At 34.1% G+C, this 12533-nt stretch overlaps 1 long non-coding RNA gene across 12 annotated transcripts; it reads left to right on the forward strand.

Moving 5' to 3' along the window:
• Positions 1-6344: 6344 nt before the first annotated feature.
• Positions 6345-10740, forward strand: LOC141707494 (uncharacterized). Of its 12 annotated transcripts, none has more exons than XR_012569084.1 (9): positions 6345-6608; positions 7116-7262; positions 7348-7439; positions 7600-7633; positions 7741-7884; positions 8165-8243; positions 9379-9738; positions 10254-10301; positions 10386-10740. It is a non-coding gene; the product is annotated as an uncharacterized LOC141707494 (long non-coding RNA). The 12 variants fall into 12 exon arrangements; XR_012569080.1 differs by having other exon boundaries at positions 10490-10740; XR_012569079.1 differs by having other exon boundaries at positions 9379-9527; positions 9622-10301; positions 10490-10740.
• The last annotated feature ends 1793 nt before the right edge of the window (positions 10741-12533 follow it).

A 12533-nucleotide genomic window follows, 5' to 3' on the forward strand; every position in this document is an offset into this window, starting at 1 on the left:
GCTTTAAATTTAGCTTCTTCCTCCTTGAGATTTTCTAAATCCATTCCAGAATTATGCTTCAGAAATAATTTTCTAGCAATCTCTTAATCAAGTGTCTGAATCTTGGGATCTTTGTAGTAAACAGTAGTCTGCTTTCCCTTGAGCTTCAGAGTTTGCAGAAACTTCTGAGAGTCTTTACTTCCTCCTTGAATCAGAACATCAGAACTTGATATCAGATTTTGAGTATCAGTACTTGCTATCAGATTTTGAGTTTGAGCAGCTTCAGAACTTGTCTTCTTTTGAGTAGAAGATTTGCTTGCATCAAAGATTAGTTTCCTAGAAGAAACCTTGCTGCTTTTCCCTTGACCTTGATCTTTTCCATGACCTCTACTCTTATCAGAGTTTCCCTGGTCATCACCTTTGTCATCCTTCTTCTTCAGTATTAGAGTAGGTGAACATTTGGACTTAACTACCTTCTCCCCCTTTTTGGCATCATCAGGTCGTAGGAGAGAGAGAAGAAGTTCTACGGAAGATTGAATTTCATCTAGTTGAGCTTTTTGAGAAGCTTGATTCTGCAGGACCTCAGTAATTTGGGCCTGTTGCTTCTCCTGAACCTTCTCAATTGCTTCAACTTTTTCAGAAATAGGTCTGATAAACCTCTTTTTATCAAGCTTGGTCTCCATATCCAGTCTTTCAGCTTTTTCCAGAAGTTTGTCAACCTTTTCATGAGTTCTAGAGTGTTGACCATGAAGAGTCTTGACAGTTAGAGCTGTGACTTTGAGTTGAGTCTTAAAATCAGAACTTGTCATCAGCTCATCAGAACTTAGAGTTAGCAATGTGCTTTTTCAGAACTTTAGAGCTTGAAATGAAATCAGTTTCATTCCACTTCTTGGTCCACTCCACTCCTCTGTGAGTATCTTCCCAAGGAATAGGAGCATCCTGTTCAACAAACTTTTGGATTAATGCCTCATTTCCAAGAATTGGAGCATTTACTCGAGCTGACTCTCTAGAACTTGCAGAAAATCCATCATCTTCTAAGAACACAAGAGTGTGTGTAATAAAAGGGGAGTTTGTACCAGCTTCATCTCCAGAATATGAGTTGTTGGTATCTCAGCCTGTAAGATAGGAGAACTGACAGTAGATGGTTGAGCTGTTATTGGAGCTTCCAGATAAAGAACAGTAGGAATATTCAGATAATGAATATCTATATCAGAACTTGTGTCTTGTTCTTCAACATTATCTGTAGCTTTGATTGGAGAGACAGGAGGTGTGATCACTGTTTCCTAAACAGTGTCTTGAGCTTGAGTTGGGGATGGCAAAGCTTCAATTATGATTGGCTTTGAGATCAGAGATTCCTGATCCCCTTCCTCAGCTTCTTCAGTATCCTCTGATGGAGGCTTAGCCATATACCTTCCTGCCCTCTATTTCCTAGATCTCCTAGATGGTGTAGGAGTTTCCTGAGTAGCATCAGAACTTACAATTCTTATCCTCTTCAATGTATTAGAACCCCCAGCTTCAACATTTATCTGACGGGTTGACCCTTTAGCTTCTACTTTTTTCTGAAAAGTCACATTTTCAGCTTCAACAGTCACAAGTTCCGATGCATGAACCTGTGCTTCTTGATCATCCTCAGATTTATCCCTTAGAATCATCCTTCTTCTCCTTGGTAGAGATCTAGGAACATACTTTGCTCTCTTAGGCCTGGAAGATGAAGGTCTAATGGTAGTTGCTGATAGTTGTTGTTGTTGAAATTGAGCTGGTTGAAAGTATCTTCTGATGGTAGGTTGAGATGGTTGAGGTTGAGAGGTGGTTGGTTGTGTAGTGGTTGGAGGTGCTGATGAAGGTTGGGATGGTTGGACATCAGGATATATGGTAGAATAGGTGATTGGGTCAGAGTTTACTTAAATCTGTTTGACTGATTGTGGAATTTGAAGGGGTCTCAAAATAGTTTTCTTATTATCAGTAGATAATAAGTCAGTAAAAGCTCTTTTAGCAAGTTTAAATGGTTCAATTAACTCACTTTCTAGTTGGGGTGCATCAGTGCAACATAAACTGTAAATAAGCTGACATAATCTAGCAAAATAGACTGTATTTCTATCTTCGGTCATCCTATCACCTATGAATCCTAAAACATCATTTGTATAATCAAAATGTGTTTGATTCAAGAGAGTATAGCCGATTTGCTGACTCAGTATGGGTATAGCATCAAAATTTGAGCACTTGTTGGCAAAGGCCTTTATCATGCAGTCAAAGAAGAAACTCCATTCTCTCCTAATGAGAGGTCTCTTCAATTGACCTAGCTTTTCCAAAGACTTCATAACCCAGGTTGGCCATCATCTGTTGAAGAGCAGGCTCCTTAACTGTTGAACTGTAAACACAGTTTTTCTGGCAAATGTAAAGCTTGTCTAGCTATAGCCAAAGTCACCACATGATCATCCTCCCCTGTTGTGAAAATAATACTAGGGGACCCATGTGCACCACCATCATCATACACACCACTCCTCCAGAACTCCAGCACTTGAGTTCCTGAGATTGCTTCTGGTTGGGTCAAAGCATACCCAATTTTACTTTGAGACAAAAAGTCTTGGATGAAGTGAAATTCTGATGGAGCTTCATTTTTGCTCAGAATAGCAAAATAGTTGTTAGGAACAAACTTAGCTCCATTGAAAACGATGTTTTTTGGTGCCATTTCTGTTAAGAATTGAGAAAAAAGAGTGTACACAAAGTGTTTGATAAAATACCTGTGAAAAAATAGAGCTTCAAAGAATATTAGTAGGTGAGAGAAAATAAGAGAGATGAGAGAATGAGAAAAGTAGTTAAAATATTAGAAAATCTTTTAACTTTCTTATTTATACAGCCCACGTGACAACAGCTATATTTGTGAAGCATGGCAGACAATTTACACCTGACAACATGTGAACAGTCAGTAAATAGTTAAAGCAGTAGTTAGTGGGCATGAGAAATAAACAGTAATTATTGTGCACATGCAGTTTTTCAAGACAAACACGTTTCCCACTAAACAAATGATTATTTCTGTTTTTATCTCACTTAAATATATCCTGATAAAATATGACCGTTTAGCATATACCACATATAAGTGAAGTAAATAAATAATGCCATGTACGCATCAGAGTTTCCATCAGGATTTAATATCAGAGTTTGACTATTGTCAGATTTTAATGGTCATCAGAACATGGCTTCCGTACTCAAAAAGTGAATGTTTATTTCTGTGATTCTTCATACAAATACTGACTTGTTTCTTCAGAGTTTAATTATCAGAACTTCCATCAGAACTTGTCCTCAGAATTTATGCATATGACACTTAACTGTTTATCTAAAAGAACTTAATCACCACAGTAATTTTCATCATTCATATGGAGTGATAGTGTGTCCATTAGCAAAATATCAGATAAAGATTAAAGTCTGATAAACTTCAGTACATCTTAGAAATAAGGCATAATTAAGAAAAGTGCTTAAAATCTGTCTTTAGTTTTGAAGTCTACTATAGAACAAATTCATGCAAGAGTCCACCTCAACTGTTTGTGCTCATTTTATGCATATTTTAAAATTTCTTTTTACAGTGGCTTCTCAGAGTAAGTGAGTCACAACTGCTATCAGAATTTATGCTATTATCAGAGTATTTCTCCAGTAATCAGAGAATGTGAAAAGTCACCAAGAAAAATTTATTTGCTTTTCTAATGCATATAACTTAATACCAGCAATGCACTTGGGTCTTCCCTTCCACATATTTACACTAGATCTGAAAGGAGTACCTGACTTCAATTTTCTTTTCTTTACTTTTCTTCAAATAAGTGAGGCTTATCAAGCAGTGGTTCATCCTTAAGATTTACTAACATCAGAATTTGACAGATAAGAAGCAAGAATCTAGTTTGTGACTTAGTAATAAGATACACAAAGTAAATTTGACTAAGCTCAAAATCAGAATTTGCTTGTGTTAATGAATTTCAACATAAACAACTAATTTAAACATGGGATTTCCATTATGTTAAAGACTACTAGGTCAGCATCTAGCACAATAATCCTCATTGGATTGAATAGTCACAGAACATTCAAAACACTATCAGAGTATATATAATCACATCAGATAACAATCAGTATTTAATGTATTGAAATTTAAGCACAGATTACATGGAGATAAGATAATTTGTAAACACTAATCATAAAGTCTGATGCAAGAGAACAAAAACTAAGCAGATTTTGAAAAAGAACCTGAAACCATTCCAAGGTCATTTACCAGTCTTGTAAAAGTAGCTTCACATAGTGGTTTTGTGAAGATATCTGCTAGTTGTTGATCTGTTGGAACAAAATATAATTCCACTGTACCTTCCATTACATAATGTTGATGTGCTTTGTCATTGAGTGTTGAACTGGATTACCTGTCATAGCAATAGCACTTTAATTATCACAGTAAATAGGTATTTTAGAAAATTCTAACCCATAGTCCAGTAACTGATTCTTCATTCAAAGAATCTGTGCACAACAGCTTCCTACAACAATATATTCTTCTTCTGCAGTTGATGTGGAAACTGATTTCTATTTCTTGCTAAACCAAGAAACCAATCTGCCTCCAAGAAATTGGTAGCTTCTACTAGTGCTTTTCCTGTCTATTTTGCATCCTCCAAAATCTGCATCTGAGTAACCTATTAGCTTAAAATATGATTATCTAGGATACCACAATCCTAGATCAGATGTACCCTTGAGGTACTTGAAAATTCTTTTTACAGCTATTAGATGAGGTTCTCTTGGATCAGCCTGAAATCTTACACAAAGACTTGTTAGGTCACACACACTGTAGAGGGGGTGAATACAGTGTAAAATACAATCAAATCGAACTTTTAATATTTTAAGTAACAGAAAACAAACTTTATTGAAACAATAAACTCTGTTACAGTATGGAACTGTTACCTCTCAGTGATGAACAAATATCATGAGAGCTGCTAGGGTTACAATAAATAATCTTCTCGAATATGATAACACTTATAGTGTAAACCCTATGTCTGTGTTTATATACTACACAGTTACAAGATAATCGCGAATTGATATGGAATATAATTCTGCTTCCTAAAATATATCAATCAGATATCTTTTCTTCCAAGTATTCTATTCTTCATAGAATTCCTTCTTTATGCATATCTCTTCTTATATTTATCTCGATCTTCTTTCCTTTAATCAGCTACTGTCCTTATCTGAACGTCCTTCAGCACTTAAGTTCTGATATCCATCTTCTGATGATTATCTCTTGATAATATAAGTACTGATATCCTTAAGTCATGACTTCCAGTATAAGTACTGATTCCCAGTTAAGTACTGATTTGTCCTGTTAAGTAAGATCTGAAAACTAAACATAAATCATATTAGTCATGACTTTATCAAATATATCTAACAGGTAGCATACATGATATCAGATCTACTTGCAGTTAAATAGAGTAAGGAGCCAATCATACCTCTGTAGTTAGTAATATATACTGATGAACCAGTATCTTTATCTAACTTAGTTACAGTGGCTATAGGAGTGGATGCAGTTGAACAATCTTGTATTCCAAATTTCTTGAGTAAATTTCTGTTGTACTTAGATTGACAGATAAAAGTACCTTCTTCATTTTGCTTGACTTGAAGTCCCAGAAAATAGCTAAGTTCTCCCATCATACTCATTTGATATCTTGACTGTATTAGCTTTGCAAACCTTTCACAGAGTTTGACATTTGTAGAACCAAATATGATATCATCAATATATATATATCTGTACCAAAAGTAAGCCCTTTCCATGGTTGAGGTAGAACAGTGTTTTATCAATTGTACCTCTATGAAATCCACTTTCGAGAATGAATTGAGTTAAAGTCTCATACCATGCTCTTGGAGCTTGCTTAAGGCCATAAAGTGCTTTGTCAAGTCTGTAGACATGATTTGGAAATTTTGGATCTACAAATCCTGGAGGTTGTTCAACATATACATCTTCTTCCACTACGCCATAAGTGGGCTACTATAATGCAAGTGTTACAAGGAGTGTTACATTAACTAAGAAATTTTTGTCCTATTGTAACACCTCTGAATTAGTGTTACAATAGCTATAACGCTAGCGTTGCCGAGAAACGCCGGTGTTGCACAACATGTAACACCAATATCTGGTGTTACGTTATTTACTTAAAATTATATTATGGTTTATTAGTGAATGAAAAATGTAATATATAATAAAAAAATATAAAAATACATTGTTTATAAATAAAAAAGTTACTTTGTTTGTTTTTATTTAATTAATAATATTTTAATAACTAATTAAAAAGTTAAATAGAAAAATTTTAAAAATGATGCACGTTTTATAAGGTGAATTATTGGGCGGCATTTTTCCTCCTAAATGAATTATTGGACTCACTTCTCAGACAAATACTCTCTCGCTCACAAGATCCTCTCTCGTCGAGTCTCTCTTTTTTCTCTCTCAAACCTCACCAGAAAGCGCTCGATCTCTCTCCCTCTCTTTCTAAACGCTATCTTGAGAACAAATCAAAGACTTATTATTTTAATAGACATGTCTATGGCTCGAGCGATTACTAATTTTTATATCTATATGATTTTGCAGTCGATTAGGGTTTCAAAGGGGCTCCAATTAAGTGGTAAATATATGCATCCACTAGAAGTAATTGGGTTTGAAAGAGGCTCCAATTAGGTGGTTAATATATGTATTTCTAGAGTAAAGTTCTATGGAGTCCACCTTTAATTGGAGTCCTCGGAGTCCATATATGTTCTGCAAGTAAAATATAGCTTAAAATATTGCAAAACATATTATTTTTCGACAAACATCACTATTCTATCAAAAATCTTGTAGATTGCATACATTTTACAAGCAGAACATTGCAAAAATATATATTCTACAAAACATGTTTAGTTTGCAGAACATAAATGTTCATGTTGCAGAACATATTGCAGAACATACATATTGTACCGTAAATATATGAGATTTGCATGATTTTGTTGAAGTTATGCTATTTGTGTAACATGTTTTGCAAAATAACACGTTTTACAATATATTTTATTTGCAGAACGTAGATGGACTCCGAGGACTCCGATAAAAAGGTGGACTCCATAGAACTCACCCAAATATTTCTAACTATATTTTTCAGTTTAATATCTTAAGCAATTAGGGCTATAAAATTAGTTGGGCGTTCTAGTTTCGAAGAGCTCCAAGAGGAATCTGAAGAGCTTGAGAAAGAGCTTAGGCATATAACGAAGGAGAAATATGAATTATCGGCGGACAAAACTTTGAAAAGGTAATAAACATCTAATTTCCATCCAAATTGTCTTTGTATTTTAGGTTAAGAAGTTTAATCTCTATCTCTTTGACCCTAATTATAGATTGTAAGAAATCAGAATCATCATTATATCCTGAACAGCTCATGCCTACATCATCGTTATGTCAGGGGATGAATGTACAGGGCAATGACAAGGTTGACTGCTCGCGTTTTTTGAATATATTGTTTTGTTTTTTTCGATTCTTTTTGCATTTCAAATTGTTAATTTGATAGATCTGATTTGAACATATTGTATTATGTTGTTTCGATGAATCTGAAACTTATAGACTTATATATTATGTTGTTAATATATCAGCCGCTTTTTGTTTCTGGAGCTTGGATTTAATGAGGTAGTACTTTATCTATTTTATTCTGTCTGAAAAGGAAGTTTACATGATCGACTTCTTTACTGATATAATTTTACCTACTAAAAAGATGCTCTTATTTGTTTTTTTAGGTATGATCTGAATGTGGACCTTCTAGATGTTCATGCTGACAAGAGCACCTTTCATCATTTGGATAAATTTAACCTGAAGTACAATCCTTGTGGTCAAAGTAGGCTCAGAGAGATTTTCTTAAAGCAAGAAAATATTAATATAAGGTATGTGATTTATTATATAGAAGTTTGAGTTATATTATGATTGTGCGGAATTCGATAAATTATTCTGCTCTACAGTGTTAGTATGTAAATGAGCAGTTATATTGTGCCCATTTTGGAACTTAATGTATAGTTCATAGCCACTGTAGTATGAGTAATCATCTGTATATGTCTGTACATTGACAATCTGAATAGAGGCGCATTTTATTAATCTTTCATTTCCTCTCTTTATATTGAACCGTTATTTTGACTATCATATATATTGTTCTCCAATTTTTGACAGGGCGTTTCCTTGCTGAGGTGACACAACAAGTTTTCTCAGATCTTGATACAAGCAAATACCAGGTGCGTGCTTGAACACGGTAAATACCTTGAGCATTGGAATGATAATATGATATTAATTACTAATTTACTTTGAAACTAACACATTATCCATTGTATTGATTTGTTATGATGTATAAGAAATTAGTGTCTGAACACTGAACAGGCTGGTGTAATCTAGAGAGAAGTTGTAGATATTTTTCTAAAGAATACTGATAGCACCATTTTCAATGTTTATCGAAAACCAAGTGATTATACACACTATATATGTATTGTCGCCCCTATTCTAAATTAACACATGAATCATTGTTCAAAAATTACTTTATCAACTGTCAAATAAATATTAATGAATATTAAAGCATGTGTTGCTATTAACTATTACCGTTGTTCCACGGGCATTATCATAACAGCAGGAATAGGTAAAAATAGTAGAGTATACCCTGCCTTAATGCACATTTAGCAGCTACTTTCTCTCCTGTTATGAGCTGTGCTTTCTTCTCGGTTCCATTATGTTATAATTGTCTAATGTTAGTGTTTCCTAAAACCGCGTCAATAGATTTGGTGCTTTGTGTTGCCTAATTCTTGCCTGACTTAATAACTGATTAAGAAAAAATTGAACAGACATACTTGGAAATACACAATAGGATTTAACAATCTTATAGTTCTGCTAGTGTAACAAGGTGAAATTTTCTAGCGTAGGGAGGATTCTCTTGCTTCAGTCATTGATGTGATAACATCAGAATTACCTATAGATTAGGATGGGTTGCTATGTAGCATAATCATTGGCAGTTAAAATCAGGGTTTTCAGTGTGCTATGTAGCTAGGAAAATTCCATAACAATGCTTAAGTAATTGTTTAAAATTTTCTCTTTAAGTTGAGGATGTATGATTAAGTATTGTTGATACTTAATCTAGTTCTGTAACCTTTTGATTCTATAATCTCCCTTCCCTGTCTAATTCTATAACAATGATTTAATAAAAGCAAGTAGTTCTTGTGTTAATACTACATTATAATTCAGTTATGTCCTACTGCAGTAGAAAGAAAATTTAGAGGTATATAATATTTATTGCTTAGTCTCTGTGATGTCATTCTCCTCTTTGATTAGTGATAGATGCTAAGAAACTTGTTCACTTCTGACCTTTTGAGATGAGCTTTTGATGTAATATTTTAATTTAGAAGGGTCACTTGCTGAAGCTAAAAGGTACTCTGCTGATGAGAATTGTTAAAATTGTTGTTAAAGTTTTACAATGGGTCGTAGTAGTGGATTCATAGCTATGCAAGCATCCCTTGCAAGTGGGAAAATTGATATATGCTTGATTCCAGAGGTAATTACTAGAATCTGAATCTCTGAACCAGATCAGCTGCATGTCTGCATCTATATTCTTGTTACTATTTTTAATCACATTTTTTTGGCATTAGGACAGAAACATCCTGAAATACTTTAGCGCATCAAATCAAGCTTCAAAACTAGAGTTTATGCAAAACATAATCATATAAGGAATAGTATTTGGATGGTATGCAAATTGTTGTCACCAGGTAGTAAGTGACGTTTTACGCTAATAATATTTCTTAAGTATTATTAAATTTTAAGAGAACTTTCTAGCCATATTCCATATGCATGTACTGTACATTTGGCTACTTGCTCAAGCTATGGCTTTAATTGTTTGTTTATTTTTGTCTGCGGATTTTCTCAACATTTGCTCAGAAAGCTAAGTGCATATTTTGCCACTTTTGATATAACTTAGAAATGCGCAATATGCAGGATTTTCCAGATTTTCTCTAATATTATTTTTAGGATTTTGCCTCAATGTTCAGGTGTAACTGAGAATTTGGTTGGTATTTTAGAAGTATAATATGAAAGATCACATGAGTTGTGAATTTTGGTATTATAATCAAGTTTATATTTGTGTTTTGGATTTAAGCTCATAATTCCGTATATGTGCTTATGTTTATAATGTATGTTGTTTGATGAAATTTTTTTGTCTTTATTGGTGATGTATTTTATACGAGATATGAACGAGGATTGACGTTCATGTATTGCCATTTTACAGATAAAAAAGGACATGGAATACACGCATAAAATTGTGTTTAACTATCTGGTACAGCTCTCTCTGATTACTTGATAGGGATTCTTAGTTATATTTGTATCGAACTAGAAATCTAATTAGTTATACTCGTTTCAGGTTTTTTTTATGGATGCCAGCCTGTTGTAGATATAAAATGTGATATATTCTTATTGGGCTTGTTAAAAAAATTTATGTTTGATGATATGCATGACTATATGCAGGGCATCCATCCATTTCTAGGGAAAGAAATAAGAGATGCTCTAGTTCTGCTCGGTTATAATTGATACTAGTAGTATGATTTGGAGATGAGACTATTATGTAGTAATATGGTTCAGACATGCAACTGTTATGTAGTGTATGGCTTAGTGATGAGACTATTATGTATTGCTACTTTGATGTTATATTTCTACTGAGATTGTTTAACAAGAGCATGTATTTTAATTTTTTTAAAATTAATCGTTCCATTTGCCAATTCTAGTGTAATGTATGTTTATATACAATGTTACATAATATGCTATTGTTGCTTAATTATAATAAATTTCTGTTATAATAGATAGAACTAATCGTTATAATAAGTCATGTGTGCCCCATAATAAAAATGGGCCTCATCAGTGGGTCCCACTTATGCAATCTTGATCAAGCTATTGTATCACTCATTTTGCGTTACATTTGGGTCTGTTAGTGTTACAGTAGGCGCCTATTGTAATGTTTTCCTTTCTGTTACAATAGATCAGTGTAGTGTTACATTAGGGTGTCTATTGTAATGCTCGTATACGTAACCCCCCTGGTGTTACAGTAGATCTATTGTAATGCTTTTAGGGCCTATTGTAACACAATTTAGGCATTACAATAGCCTTTTTATGGCGTAGTGTTCCAATTCTCCATTAAGAAAAATACTTTTCACATCCATTTGAAAGACTTTGAACTTTTTGTGAGGAGCATAAGCCAAAAAGATTCTTATGGCTTCCAATCTAGTAACTGATGCAAATGTTTCATCATAGTCAATACCCTCCTGTTGAGAGTAACCTTTAGCAACTAGCCTTGCTTTGCTTCTTGTAATTATGCCATCACTGTCAGTTTTATTTCTGAGCACCCATTTTGTGCCAACAATTGATCTGTTCTTTGGTCTTGGCACTCGGGTCCAGACTTTATTTCTTTCAAATTCATTTAACTCTTCCTGCATTGCTTGCACCCAGTCAACATCTTGAAGAGTTTCTTCCACTTTCTTTAGTTCAGTCTGAGATAGAAAAGAATGATAAAGACATTCATTTGATGTTGCAGTTCTAGTTCTAACACCTTCTTCAGGATCTCCAATTATTATGTCAGGTGTATGTGATTTGGTCCATTTCCTTACAGATGGAAGTTGATTTCTAGAACTGGATCCTCCCCCATGATCCATGCTATCTCCATCAGCATTTTCTGATGCCCCCCTTGTAGTTATGCTCTCTGAAACTTCAGAATTTGAGTTGGATCCTTCATGATTTGAAGTATCAGAGTTTCCAGAATTATCAGAATTTGGCTCATCAGAACTTGATGAATCAGAACTTGAAGAGCCAGTGACAGGTTCTGATGCTTCTTGAGAGTCTTGAGTTGTGGTAGGATCTTCAGCTTGTTCCCCCTGAACAGGTGCACTTTCCCTTGGAGTAGTTACCACAGTTTCAATGACATCAGAATTTAATCCGTCAGAACTTACAGGATCATGATTTAAGCCATCAGAATTTACAGTATCAGAATTTAAATCTTCATTTTCAAATCTCAGCTGATCATGATCATTGAAATCTTCAAGTCCAGTAATCTTCTTATCATCAAAAGATACATTGATAGATTCCATGACAACCCTTGTTCTTAAATTGTAGAATCTGAAGGCTTTTGTGGAAAGTGGATATCCAACAAAAATCCCTTCATCAGCTTTTAGATCAAATTTTGACAGCTGTTCAGGATGAGTCTTAAGAACAAAACACTTACATCCAAATATATGAAAGTATTTCTGATTTGGCTTTTTTTTCTTCACCATCTTATATGGTGTTTTTCCATGCTTGTTTATGATTGTAGCATTCTGTGTAAAACATGCAGTCTACACAGCTTCAGATAAAAAGTAGGTTGGCAGCTTTGCTTCATCAAACATAGTTCATGCAGCTTCAATGAGAGTTCTGTTCTTTCTTTCTACAATTCCATTTTGCTGTGGAGTTCAAGGTGCAGAAAATTCCTGTTTTATTCCCTGCTCTTTGCAGAACTTTTCCATGATTGAATTCTTGAACTCAGTGC

The sequence above is a fragment of the Apium graveolens genome, chromosome 2, assembly GCF_009905375.1.
Source record: "Apium graveolens cultivar Ventura chromosome 2, ASM990537v1, whole genome shotgun sequence".
In the NCBI taxonomy this organism is placed as follows: domain Eukaryota; kingdom Viridiplantae; phylum Streptophyta; class Magnoliopsida; order Apiales; family Apiaceae; genus Apium; species Apium graveolens.